We start from the raw sequence: 13,894 nt of genomic DNA on the forward strand, positions 1-13,894 counted from the left end.
GTACAATAAACCTCATTTCAATCCTGAAATATTACTGTGTCCATCAGTTATTAGATATATCAAACTGAAATGGCTGTTGCAAATACCAAAATATTTAGAACTAAAAATGATTAAGATTAATAGGGGTGCCCAAACTTTTTCATAGGACTGTATATATATTTGAAAGCCAAAACAGTTCTAGACTGCCTGTACTTACATTGTACCATACTCCAGGTTTCTAGAGTAGTACAGTATTTGCTTATACTTGTGCACCATTTTCTATGTATTATGCATCATATTCATCAACATGGTGGATGCTAGCTTGATAAATACTGAGGAGCTGCTGAGTTGCAACAGGTTTCCTGGGGTTATATCAGAGTCCTTTACCTATTGTAGCTAGCAGCTACTTTCCAAGTGGAAACAGTAGTATTTTCTCCTCTACAGTAGCACTACATACATCTATAAAGTCACACACCTTTTCACAGACATTTTTCAAGTGCTGGAAAACAGGTTTGGTGCTTCCACTACATTCACATATGCTTTTCCTCCTGTCCTTCTGGTCTTCCAGGTGAAAAACGACCAACAATGGATCCTAAAAATAACAGAAATAAACAGAGCCCAAGGGACCCCATTGACTATAATTGGGTCCCTAGGATGTCTGCATGGTGTCTGAGTTTTTTTTAAGCTGAAATCACCAAAGAAAAAAATACGTATTTCTGACAAATCTGCGTGAGGTAACCAGACCAGACCCAGACCAGATGTGAGGGTAGCTTTAGTAAACACGATATTTTTGTCTTTATGTTAGACGTAAATACAAAATATCCAAAATGGCCCCTACCTGGATTGTACAATTCCTTTTGGGATGGGAGGTCTAACATTGCTGAGGCTCAAAGTAATCAGGTGGGATGGGACTTAACTGTAATAAAAGACTCAGCCATGGGCAAATGGGGCACTATTTCTGAGAAAAAGCATACATCTGAGAGAGACCCTTCAAGTTATATAAGTCTTTAGATGCATTGCATGGAAACTACTGAAGTCAGTGGGCTTCTAGTGAATGCAGTGAATGCCAGTCATCCCCCAGAGCAAATAGACATGGGGTCCTGTTTGCTGAATTCCCCTTTATTATCTCAACATGACAGCAGACAAGCCCTTTAAGCACTGTTTATAGAAATAGTTTTCGCATGCATACATTAAAGCTTATTGTGTGGCTAAAGATGTAGGAACGACTCCACATGGATCATTACTTTTTATTAGTCATAGTACATAATCATACTGTTTCATTGTTCTTGAATGTAATTCTATATAAAGGCATATGGAAGGCTGCAGAGTTTTAGCAAACTGTGCAACAGATGAAAAGAATTGATTTTGGAAAATGAAAGGCTTGGTTCTTATGAATTCATTTTATATATCATGTATGTTGCTGGGATTACATCCAGCTTGTCTCACCCCAGGAGTAAGAAATTTGCTGAATTCACCTCACATGCTCTTGTTCCGTTCCTTGTGCTGCCACTGTTTAGGAAGCCCGGGCATCTCATTGGCCTACAACCATTGTTAATGACTTGCTGGCTGAGTAATCACATTCTACTGGGTCCGAATGGCCGGCTGAAGATAGATTTTCAGAGTGTGGGAGGTAACTAGAAACGGCAGTGGAAATCCACATTACTAAAAGAGGACAAACATAAACCATGCAGACCTGGTACTATTTTACTGGTGGCTTTAACATTTTTAACACATTAACAGGTGTAAACACAATAATGTTCCTTTTATTGCAAACAAAGAAAGTAAGGAGTCTACTGTGTCTATATACCCAGGATGTACAACATGTCACTGCAGAGTATTTAAGACTTGCACACTGATATTTACTGAGGTTAACACTATGTCTTATCATAACGTCAAACCTCTATTTGGTTGCCACCAGAAATGTTAGAGTCCTGATTAAAATCTGAACATTTTAGGTCTCTTATACCATAGTAGAATGTTGAAACATTGTAAAAGATTTTTCATGTGGATTCACACTTCATCCAGACAATTGATTATTGTAGTTCAAGTCTATAGACTATATAATTCCAAGAGCACCCAAACAATCGTCCAGACATCTGGTCCCTCTACGTGATGAACAGACACACACACACACACACACACATGTATATATATATATATATATATATATATATAGTATATATATGGGGAATCGCTCAGGTAGGTGCTTGTAGCAGTGTAGGAAACAGGGACACAGCCACTGGGTTGCACACAAGTTCAGGTTTTATTCACTTGTAGTGCATACACTGCCTTTGCAAAGGCACAAATAACAAAAACAAAAACCTTCTCGGCTGAGAACTAACTTAAACATAAGGAAACTTTTCCCTGACTATACAGGAGACTGGCTACCAGACTCAAACCTTGGCAACAACAACGGGTGGCACAGTACCTGCTTCGGAGGTTCGGTCTGGACAGGTCAGATCTGTCAGTGTGGTACCACACTCCTAGTCTTCACCCACAGACTATTATCAGGCCTTGATTAGTCAGCTGACCTCCCTGGTGTGGGCATTTACCAAACACCCTTTAGCTGTCTGGCTGGGTCATACCTGTCTTCCCAGACCAAACCATTCACTCTCTCAATATATATATATATATATATATATATATATATATATATATATATATTGAGAAAGTGAAGGGTGTGGTGTGGGAGGACGGGTATGTTACAGCCAGGCAGCTAAAAGGTGTATGGCAAAGACCCACACCAGGGAGGTCAGCTGACTAATCAAGGCTTGATATTAGGCTGTCTGTGAGGACTAAGAAGTGTGGCACCACACTGACAGATCTGACCTGTCCAAACAGATCATACAAACCAGGTACTGTGCCACCCATTGTGATCAGAGCGACAGTCTGGCAGGCAGGCTCCTGTACAGTCAGGGAGCAGTTTCTTATGTTTAGTTAGTTCTCAGCTGAGAAGGCTTTTGTTTTGTTTGTTTGTGCCTTTGTAAAGGCAGTTTATGCACCTCAAGTGAAATAAATGCTGAACTTGAGTGTACCACACTCTCTGTGTCCCTGTTTCCTGCACTGCTACTGAGCATCTACCTGAAAGATTCCTTAAAATATATATATATATATATATATATATATATATATATATTAATATTTGTCTCAGAGAAGTTTAGGATTGTAAAGACTTTTCAGCAAATGTCACCTCTCCCATGAATAAAGTTCATATGAACCAATTCACACCGTGCACTGGACATCAAATCAATCTGTATGTAGGCTTACAAGTAAATGCAAAAACTAGTCACCAGGTTTGTGGTTTTATCTCTCTAAGGGACTATTATGTTATGAAGAAAACAAAGTCTACAGTTACTATTATCACATAGAGTCATGAGAAGATACAGAGATATCCACCTAGTATTATGTGGTTTTACCTATCAGGATATAAAAAAATCTTGTCCTTAAATTAGTTAATACAATCCAATATGAACAGATTCCACAGTTTATTTATTAATTTAACAAAAATTATGTCAAAATTAGCCTCTGCCTGCGACTTAGTCTGCGGGTTGTTGGCGTTGATGATCCGCCTATATTCAGAAAATTGCTGACGTCGATGGTTTGCCTGCTCCGGCATTTCGGCAGCTCTCAAGCTGTCCTGCTGCTGACCTTGTTCCTTGCAGCATGCCTATGATTGTTCCGGCATCTCCGCAGCTCGCTGGGATGCCATATAATGAGTATGTTGTTGGTGTTGAAGCTCTGGCATTTTGACAGCTGTCCTGCTGTTGAACTTGTTCCTCGCGCTGTGCCCGTGATTGTTCCGGCATCTCAGCAGCTCGCTGGAACGTCATATAATGAGTGCATTGTTGGTGTTGATGATCAGCCTGCTCCGGTGTTTCGGCAGCTGTCAAGCTGGCCTGCCGTTGAACTCGTTCCTCGAGCTGTGCCCGTGATTGTTCCTGTATATGAGCAGCTCGCAAGGATGCCATATAATGAGTGTGTTGTTGGTGTTGTTGATCTCCCTCAGCTCCGCTTGATGAGAAGTCTGTGACTTCTGGCTACCTTCATAGCTGTCATTGTTTGCGACAAATTAGATTTTCTTTTTCCAGGCATGTTTAAAATTGACAAACTACCAATTTGGATTAAAGGTGTGTGCCCATGTGAGTTTGTCAGAATTGCCTGGAGCAAATCAGATAATATGCAAATGTGTGAACACTGAGGGTTAGTGTGTGTTTTCACAGAGAGATAACAGCCCTGGCTTTCTTAGAAGCTGAGATAATAGTGTTATATAGTATATGAATATAAATTCATAACAGTCATGAAGCCATGTCATTTACCGAGATAAAAAGTAGCATATGTGTTAATCCAGGTTACAAACTATGTGTCAAATTTCATTCAAATTCGTTCAGCCATTTTTGCATGATTGAGGAACAAACACACAAACACACAAACTTTCACATTTATAATATTAGTAGGATGGAAAATCCACATGTGAAAAACTAAGTCCCCTCCTGTAACATCTCTGTCTGTTCGGGTCTCTGCACCGCCCTCTGCTCGCATGCTGCGGCGCAGGAAGTGTGTGCAGTTTGGTTCATGGCTTAAAGTTTTTGGTCGCACTGTGTGAACACAGCTCTACTGCTGTGATTGTATTTGCACCACACCCGTCTTCTGCCCTTGTTTGTCTCTGCTCCTCTAATGGTTAATCTGGCCTTGCCCTGTGATTGACAGCTGCCTTCCTGTCAACTCCATGGGCGGGTTCTTCCTCCCTTTTAACCTTGGCTCTCATTCACACCTATGCTTGCTATTGCCTTGTGCATACTCGCTCCGTACTGTCACTATTTTGCTTGCTTTCTTATCCTTGACCTTTGGCTTTCCTCACTGACTATTCTTTGGACTACAATTTGGTACTGCATCACTCGACTGTTACTGACCCTTGGCTAGCTGCCCTTTTTTGTTGTCTGTTTTGTCTGCATTTTGTGTCTCACCTATACAGGAAGGGACCGTCTTCATGGTTGCCGCCTATTACGTAGGATAGGGCCTGGCAATAGGTAGGGAAAGTTGGGGGCTTTAGCTTAGGGCTCACTGTCTGTTGTGTCCCGTCCCAGGGTTTAAACAGTTACTGGGGAATTGTGGTCCTAGCAATTCCATAACACCTCCATTAATAAATAGCTTGTAGAACCACCTATAGCAGCAATAGCTTGAAGTAATGGTTTTCTGTAAGACTTTAACAGTGTCTCTTATCATTCTGGAGGAAATTTTGGCCCATCGTTCTTACAATGTTTCTTCAATTCATTAAGACTTCTGGGCATTAGTTTCTTAAGGGTCTTAAGGCCCTGCCACAGCATTACAATTGGGTTGAAGTCCAGACTTTGGGGCAGTGTAGCACCTTCATTTCTTCTTCAGTAATTCTGTTGTACATTTGTTGGTGCGCTTGAGATCACTGCCCTATTGCATGGTACAGTTTCAGCCAAGCTTTGGATGGTTTGCCCCCATTTGACTCTAGAATACTTTGGTTTACAGAGAAGTTATAGTTCACTCAAGGTCAAGGTATCTCGGTCCAGTGTCTGCATAACAAGCCCAAATCATCATCCCTGTGCTTGACAATGGCTATGTAGTGTTTGTGCTGATATGCTGTGACACTGTGCATTATGACCAAACATATTCACCTTGGTCTTATCCTGTGTCCAAAGCACATTGATTCAGAAAGTTTATGGATTGTTCATATGAAACTGTGACCTTAAGCCATGCTGCCATGATCTTTTTTTTTTAGAGAGAAGTGGCATTTACCTGACTGTCATTCCAAACAAGCCAAACTTTTTTTTCTAATTGTTCTGTCATTTGTCTTTTTTCTCTGCCCAAAATAGTGGATATCAGAAGGAAATGCTCCAAACACCCACCTGCGGGTGGTTTCTACAACTCACTGAAATCAATGGGTTTTAAAACAAACGGATCAAAATCAATTCTTGAGGATTTTGAGATGGTTTCAAAAACGGATTTTGTGCAGAGAGCCAAACACTGATGTGACCCAGCCTGGAGTCTATTGGCATTATATTGAATATTTGCTGGGATGTCTGTTGAAAAGATTGTCAACTGTCTTGAATGTCTTGAACATTTCAATAATCTTTCTGAAGTCCATTTCTCAATGGACTTCAGTTTGTTTGGAAATTATGTTGTAATCCTTCTTAGATTTATGAGCAGGAACAATTCCTGCTCTAAGATAGTTTCTGATGCCTTTCTTTCGAGTGTAAATATTATTCTAGAGGTTTTCTAGAGGTGGTCAGACTTGATCAGCCCATAAAGGGCATTAGATAAGCAGCACTTGGCCGTTACTTACCCTCCTGATACTTATGGCAGCAGTAAAGTTGGACTTCATTTTTCAAACACTGCTTCTGAATTTTGGCCTAGGTTTGAATAAATATCGATACAGTGTTATTTTATATGCATTTTTGCTCATTTGAGATTTGCAGATTTTTTAATTGATGTTCTGACTAGCTATAACCTGCGACTTCGTCGGCGGCCCCCTGATGCCTGCGCAAACCACCTGCAGCGCGGCCCGTGGGCCCCAACGCCCCTCTACTTGTGGCCAGAGCGGGCCTGCCCCCAGTATCTTGTCCCCTCCCCCCATCTCTGCCCACAGTATCTTGTCCCCCCCATCTCTGCCCCCAGCTTCATGTCCCCCCCATCTCTGCCCCCAGTATCTTGTCCCCCCCATCTCTGCCCCCAGTATCTTGTCCCCCCATCTCTGCACCCAGTACCTTGTCCCCCCATCTCTGCCCCCAGTATCTTGTCCCCCCACATCTCTGCCCCCAGGGTCTTGTCCCCCCATCTTTGCCCCCAGTATCTTGCCCCCCCATCTCTGCCCCCAGCTTCATGTCCCCCCTTCTCTGCCCTCAGTTCACTTCATGTGCCCCCAGTGTCTTGCCCCCCCATCTCTGCCCCCCTGTCTCATGTGCCCCCATCCCTGCCCCCATCCCCTACATCATCCCCGTTTAGTATCTCTCACCTTTGTCTCTCTCCTCTGCTCCCTTTGTTGGCTGCCTGCACACACTGCTCCCGCTGGCCCCTGTGGTGTTTATGTAGCAGAGCAGGCTTGGCGTCATAGCAACCAGACGCCGGACCTCACTGTGCTTCATACAGGACACAGACAGGCAGCAGGAGAAGTGTGTGGAGCGGAGGAGACACAGGAGCAGAGGAGAGAGCCAAAGCTGAGAGCTACTACACAGGGGACGATGAAGGGGGGGAACTGAAGCTGGGGACCTGTGGACACCGACCTGGGGACACCTCCTCCCTCCTGGGACCCCCCTCCCCCGGACCCCCCTCCCCCAGACCCTCCCTCCCCCGGACCCCCCCCCTGCCCCGGGACACCCCCTTCCCCCGCTGCACTAACCTGTATGTGTAGTGTGGGGTGCAGCAGCCTTCTCCGCGATGTGTGTAGGCAGCGTGGTATAGCTGCGGCTCCGGGACCCTGTGGCGGCCACCATCTTCCTCACTGTGTCCCTGGTGAATCGGCACGCCCACATTCAGCCCCCAACCTATGGTGCTGCAGCCCTGGCTCCATAGCCCGCCCACAGTCTGCCCTGCACCAATAGGAGGAGTGTGGACAAACTAGCGCTGGCAGAATGCCAGCTTGTACAGTCGAGCCCGGAGGGATGTTTGGAGGGTGACGGTGGCGATTTGGGGTGAGTGACCCACATTTAAAGTAGCCTATTGCACCTTCCTTGGAAATATGTAGGTGTGTGTGAAATTTCACCCAAATCCATTCAGCCTTTTGGCTGTGATTGAGGAACAAACATCCGAACATCCAAACACACAAACCCACAAACATTCACCTTTATAATATTAATAGGATATGTAAATGTACATATAAAAGAGTGTATATTAATATATAAAAGAGTGTATATTACATCTCCAACAATTCTATTTTCACCCTTTTCGTAATTGTCAGTGCACTGAATATGGCATTGTTGTAATTTTTCTCTAGCCCCTACTTTTCCTGCGCAATCTATGCTGTTAGTCTCAGCACTCAATATACTAAGTAGGTGGTCCTTTACTGTCAGATGGGTGGTCCCTAATTGTCTGCTCCTACCCAGGACAGCCCACCTGACAATAGGGAGCTAAATTAACATATTGGATGCTGAAAGTAAGAGTTCCAATTGCTCATGAAAAGGGGCCAGAGTCAAAAATCCACCTGCCCGTGAATCGGTTGAGCTACATGGATTGAAGGATGCAAAGAGTTGGAATTCGAAGTTCCTTTATGACAGATGACTGATGCCAATACTGTCAGATTTCCTACTTGTAGAAGCTGCAGCAAAGATTACACTGTGTAATATAAATGTGTGATCCTTACAGAGGTATAACTTGAAGATACCTACCTACCCTGTGCTATTTAGAATAGTGGAATATTTTATGTGGCAGTGGGACCTTTGGAACCCCCTCAGGATCCAGGACCCAGTAGAAACTGCTGTTGCGGAACCCCCTATAACTGCACCCCTGGATTTTTAGTTATATCAGAGTTTACCACCACATATCTCCTTTAATGGTGAAGAAAAATGTCTCCCTTCAAGGAGATATGTCCTTGTTGGATTCCTAGGTCATGTCCCTTTAGGTAGCACACTGATCTCAGCCATGGTCGTCTGCAAGAGGCCTTAAGGGGTCACCACCGGAACCAATTCACGCTCTATTTTCACTTTGTTAGGACAACAATAAAATGTTTCCCTATCATTGAATGTCTGTCTCCTGATAACTCCACGTTAACAAGTGGCTGAATATGGAGCTTCAGATATCTGAATACTATGTAATATTATTATATCATTTTTTGGTTTTGTATTTTCCTGTTGTCCTGCTCAGATGGACAGTTTGCACTGTACAAGAGTGATCAATGTTCAAGTGTATGGGATGACATGAATTCTGGTAATGACTGACACATCATCTAGGTGACTTGTTATCAGAAATCCTCTTCTTTCTACCCAAGAGCGCTGCCATGTACAATTTTCATCTGAAGCAATCACAACATCCTTGAGCTCTAATATATGTCATTATGCTACACCCAGAGGGTTAACTTGAAGCTTCTAGCCCCTGATGCCCAGGGCTCCCCATCCAATAGTCACATGCCATTGCATGCAATGACTTCACAATGTGCTCAAGCTTTGTGTGGTAGGAAAGTGAAATATCCATTTATATAGAAAGATATACAAATTATTTATCTGTGGAATTATCGCAGAACATCTTCTCTTCTGGGCATCATCTATTTATATGGGTGAAGTTGTTCTATCCCCTTACAGAAGACTAGTCACTTCTAGGAGAGGAGAGAGTTCTATCTCTGAGGCCTATGTCACATATCAGTAGACTATCACTATTACAGATGCATTGTAATTGGGAAACCTGTTATCAGTTTTTCATTGAAGCCTAGTATATTTAGGTTATGCCACATGGAGCCATATACCAACCAATACATGAAAGATATAAAATTAGGAAAGCGGTCTACAATAAAGAATAAGTCCAGTGATAAATGACAGACACAGTCTAGCAAATCCCATGCACACTTTGTGGAAAAAACGGCACGGTTTTGGAAATCGCAGCATGTTAACTATATCTATGGAAACGCCAGAGGTTTCCCCATAGGTATAATTGAAACAGAATGTCCACAGAGGAAACCTCTGTGAACTTTCTGTCTAAATCGTTGCAGGAAGAACCGCAATGTGTTATCTTCGTGGTTTTCCTTGCAGCACTTTTTTGCTTCGGGATGCCACATGGGGCCTTAGCCATAAATAGGATTGTCAACACATGTACCATTACAGTAAACACCTACAAAACCCTTCTCAGAATGAAGCTAATAGACACTCTCCTGCCCGCTATGTTTCCCAGTTATCAGCTTATAACACTGCCACTTCACCTGTACTGCTCACATGGTCACCCCAAGTCTGCTAAAGTTGGAACCACCCTGTGACCCCCCACCACCACCACCACCACCACTGTAACCTATACCCTATAATATTAGGTGAAAAGTTTCTGTCTCTATAGGGCATATGCATAAATAGCACACACTGAGAAAGGTACAATACACTCCTGATTTATTAAGAGGTTCTTCCATCATTTTCACAAATTAGACTCTGCCCTGTGCCAAAATGGAGATTATTATTATTATTATTGTTTATTTATATAGCACCATTAATTCCATGGTGCTTTACATTTGGGGGATACATACAGTACACAAAATATACAGGTAGATATAATACTAACAATGACCGGCTGGCACAGTGGGATAGAGGGCCCTGCCCGCGAGGGCTTTATAATCTATGAGGGAAGGGGGGGAGAGACAGAAGGAGAGGGGGAAGACTGTTCGGATGACGGTGTGGTGATAGTGTTATTGGAGGTTGTAGGCCTTCCTGAATAGATGAGTCTTCAGGGCCTTCTTGAATCCTGTGATTGTGGGGGTCAGTCTTATGTGTCGTGGTAAGGAGTTCCAGAGTATGGGGCATGCACGGGAGAAATCTTGGAGACGGTTGTGTGAGGAGCGGATGAGAGTAGAGCGGAGTAGGAGGTCATTGGAGGACCTGAGGTTACGTGTGGGCAGGTAGCGGGAGATTAGGTCAGAGATATATGGAGGGGACAGGTTGTGGATGGCTTTGTATGTTAGCGTTAGTACCTTGAATTCAATTCGCTGGGCTAAGGGTAGCCAGTGGAGGAACTGGCAGAGGGGAGCAGCCGATGAGAATTGGGGGGTGAGGTGGATTAAGCGAGCAGCACAGTTTAAGGTGGACGGGACGGGGGCGAGGGTGTTTGCTGGGAGTCCATGGAGAAGGGTGTTGCAGTAGTCTAAGCGGGAGATTATGAGGGCATGGACAAGCATCTTAGTAGATATATGCCAGATCCTTGAATAACACTAGAAAACTCTTGTGCAATATAATAAATACGTCGTTCCAAGGTATCCCTGCTCCGGCCTGGCCCACTACCCAGCCAACTCTAGCCATACTCATGGATGTGGCAAGTGAGGCACAGAACAGGGCTTGTGGCATTCATTTGGTACAAGATAGAGCCTTGTACCAAATGTGAGCCACAATAAGGCCCATCTATTCCAGAAAACATGCATAGACGCAATAATAAATACCATTCAGAGTCACAAACATGGAGCACACATACACCTAAAGTTTTTTTTATCTCTTTTGAAAATGAGGCAGTACAGCTTCATGTATATGTATGGATCTATAATATGTACCCATAGAAATGTATTGGCCTGTACATTCTGTCTCTATGCCTTCAGCTTCACATACATAGATTTACAAAGTAGCATGGTTACATTGCATGTGACATTACTGAGGTGTTTCCCCTACAAGCATGGGGTGCCATATGGCAGAGCCTGCCGCCTTGTAATTTGGAATTACATAGACTCAGAATGCCTTGTGAATGCAGCTTTACTATGAGCAGTGAGATTTTCAGACATGGCTCAGATGAATATGATTTGGTCTACACCTGTATAAGAATATGGTATGTCTGCCCTATTTACTTTGGAATTTCACAGCTTTCTGCCTAGAACACAATGACCTACAACACTGTTGTGGTGCTGCCCCAAGGGGGCCTAAGCAACAGGCTCTGCAGATGCAGCAGAGAAGGATTTTTAATTTTTTCAGCTGACAAGATGGTTTTTTTTCATAAATTATCTGTTCTATTGCTGAGTCCAGATCTTCATTATTTACCAGGATGTGACTGGGGCAAGGGAAGGTGAAATGTGTCAGTGACAAGGCCTGCAGTTCTTGGTTATTTCAGCTGCTCTGGATGTAGGTCATGGATAGATATAATGAACTGATTCCCCAGCATTCATTTACACACTTAGTCCCCTCTGTGCATTGGCAGACATGCTTACCATTGAGTACAATGGTGCAAGTAAACCATGCTTTATAACACCATGTATATGGTGTGTATATCTGCTGTAATGTTACATGTTGACATTACAACTGTTAGGAAACTGCTGCCCCCAGTACGCATTAATTGCTTGCAGGATGCTGAGAGTTGTAGTTTTTCAACCCCTGAATGAATACAGTTTGGAGGTCACTTCGTTAAAGAGATTCTATAATTGGGAAAACTCATTTTTAACTAAGCATATATTTGCATAGCCTTTAGAAAGGATATTCCACACGTACCTTTTATTTGTTAATCCTCTCTGCCATTTTTGAATGAGCCTGCTTTTATTGATATGCTAATGAGCCTCCAGGGCACTCCCGGAAGTCTCACTGAGCACTGTGTGCTATGTGTACACAGGGGGAGGAGAGAGCAGGGAGGCTGATGAGTTATCAGCAGCAGCAGCAGCCTCCCTGCTTTCACCTCCCCCCTGTGTACACATAGGCAAATCAAGGACCAAAGTAAAGAATCCACGCTTCCGAACTAATAAAAAGGTTTTGAAATTCATCTACCGGGTGAAGCGCGGATTCTTTACTTTGGCCCATGATTTGCCTATTCTCAAGGCAAGGAATCTGCAGCTGCCATCCACCTAGGGAGGAACCCCCTATAATCGGTTCCCAGGCGCTAGTGGTGGTTGTGAATCCCTCGCAACTACTTCAAGTGAGAGTTTACTATACATTCATTGTGGTATCCCTCACCAAAAATACTACACTAGATACGGCTCGGTGCTTTTCTCTCTTTTTTGTTTTCATTGTGTACACATAGCACACAGTGCTCAGTCCGGGTTCACCCTGGAGGCTAATTAGCATATGAATAAAAGCGGACTAATTCAAAATCGGCTGAGAGGATTAACAAATAAAGGGTATGTCTGGAATAGCCTTTCTAAAAGCTATGCTAATATATGCTTAGTTAAAAATGAGTTTTCCCAATGATAGAATCCTTTTAAAGTTCTTTCAATAGTACTATAATATAGTAGATGCACTTAGAGGTTTTGTTGTTTTTTCTTGATTCATATTTTGCTGAAGATTTGTAGCCAAAGCACATTTTGATTTGGGTCATAATCTCCCAGCACTAACTCAGTATGTTTCTTCTATAAAGCCACAGGGAATTAAAGGGGTTCTCCCGTCTCAGCCTTTTAGCCAGGCTGTATGCAGTGTCTGCTCCTCACTTCCTGTATTTCTCTCCTCTGCCTCCTTCCTGTTGAACAGGACACTGAACACTTCTGCAGGTCAGATGATCTGCAGATTCTTGTACAGAATGGGCTCTGTGTTATCTATGTGTTTACATAGAGAGATAACAAACTTGGCTTTATCAGCATAGTGCAATTATCTGAACATATTGTCCTGACGGCACTGAGTAAGTGACTTCACTTGTCCTTGTATTTCCCAGGTCCATGGTTATAGCAATGCTGTGTAAACAATGGGAGGAATAACGTCACATTGCAGGCTAACAAAGCAGAATTTGTAAACCAATACACACAGTCCAGTTACATTAATGTGACCACCTGTCAAAATCCAGAATAATCACTTTTCGCAGAGCGGGGAAGAGAGGGGATGTTGTGATGGTGTTCACTGGGTTGTTGAGCCATGCCAACTGCAGTTCCGTGGCCAGCTGCGCTAGGTTACGTGGTTGAGCATCCAAGGTGTGAACAACCCGATTGAGATGGTCCCACAGATTCTTGATTGAGTTCGATTCCGGGGAATTTGCTGGACAAAGGAAGTACGGTAAACTCATCCTGGTGCTCCTCAAACCATGCTCATACACTGTGAGCTTTATGACATGTTGCTATGTTCTGCTGATAGATGCCATCATCCTGAGGAAAAACAATTTGCATGCAGAGGTGAACATGGTCCGCAAGGATAGATGCATACTTGTGTTGATCCATCGTGCCTTCCACAATGATGAGTGTAATGTAATTTCCAGCAAGGAAATTCAGCAGCATGTTCTCTAGTAAGTTGCTGTGGCCCACCTGCAGAATTGCTGCAGGTCTCTTGTAGCTTTCAACCTTTCTTACATATCTTCTGCACTGGCAGACGAAATG

The sequence above is a fragment of the Leptodactylus fuscus genome, chromosome 6 (assembly GCF_031893055.1).
Source record: "Leptodactylus fuscus isolate aLepFus1 chromosome 6, aLepFus1.hap2, whole genome shotgun sequence".
NCBI classification, from domain to species: Eukaryota; Metazoa; Chordata; class Amphibia; order Anura; family Leptodactylidae; genus Leptodactylus; species Leptodactylus fuscus.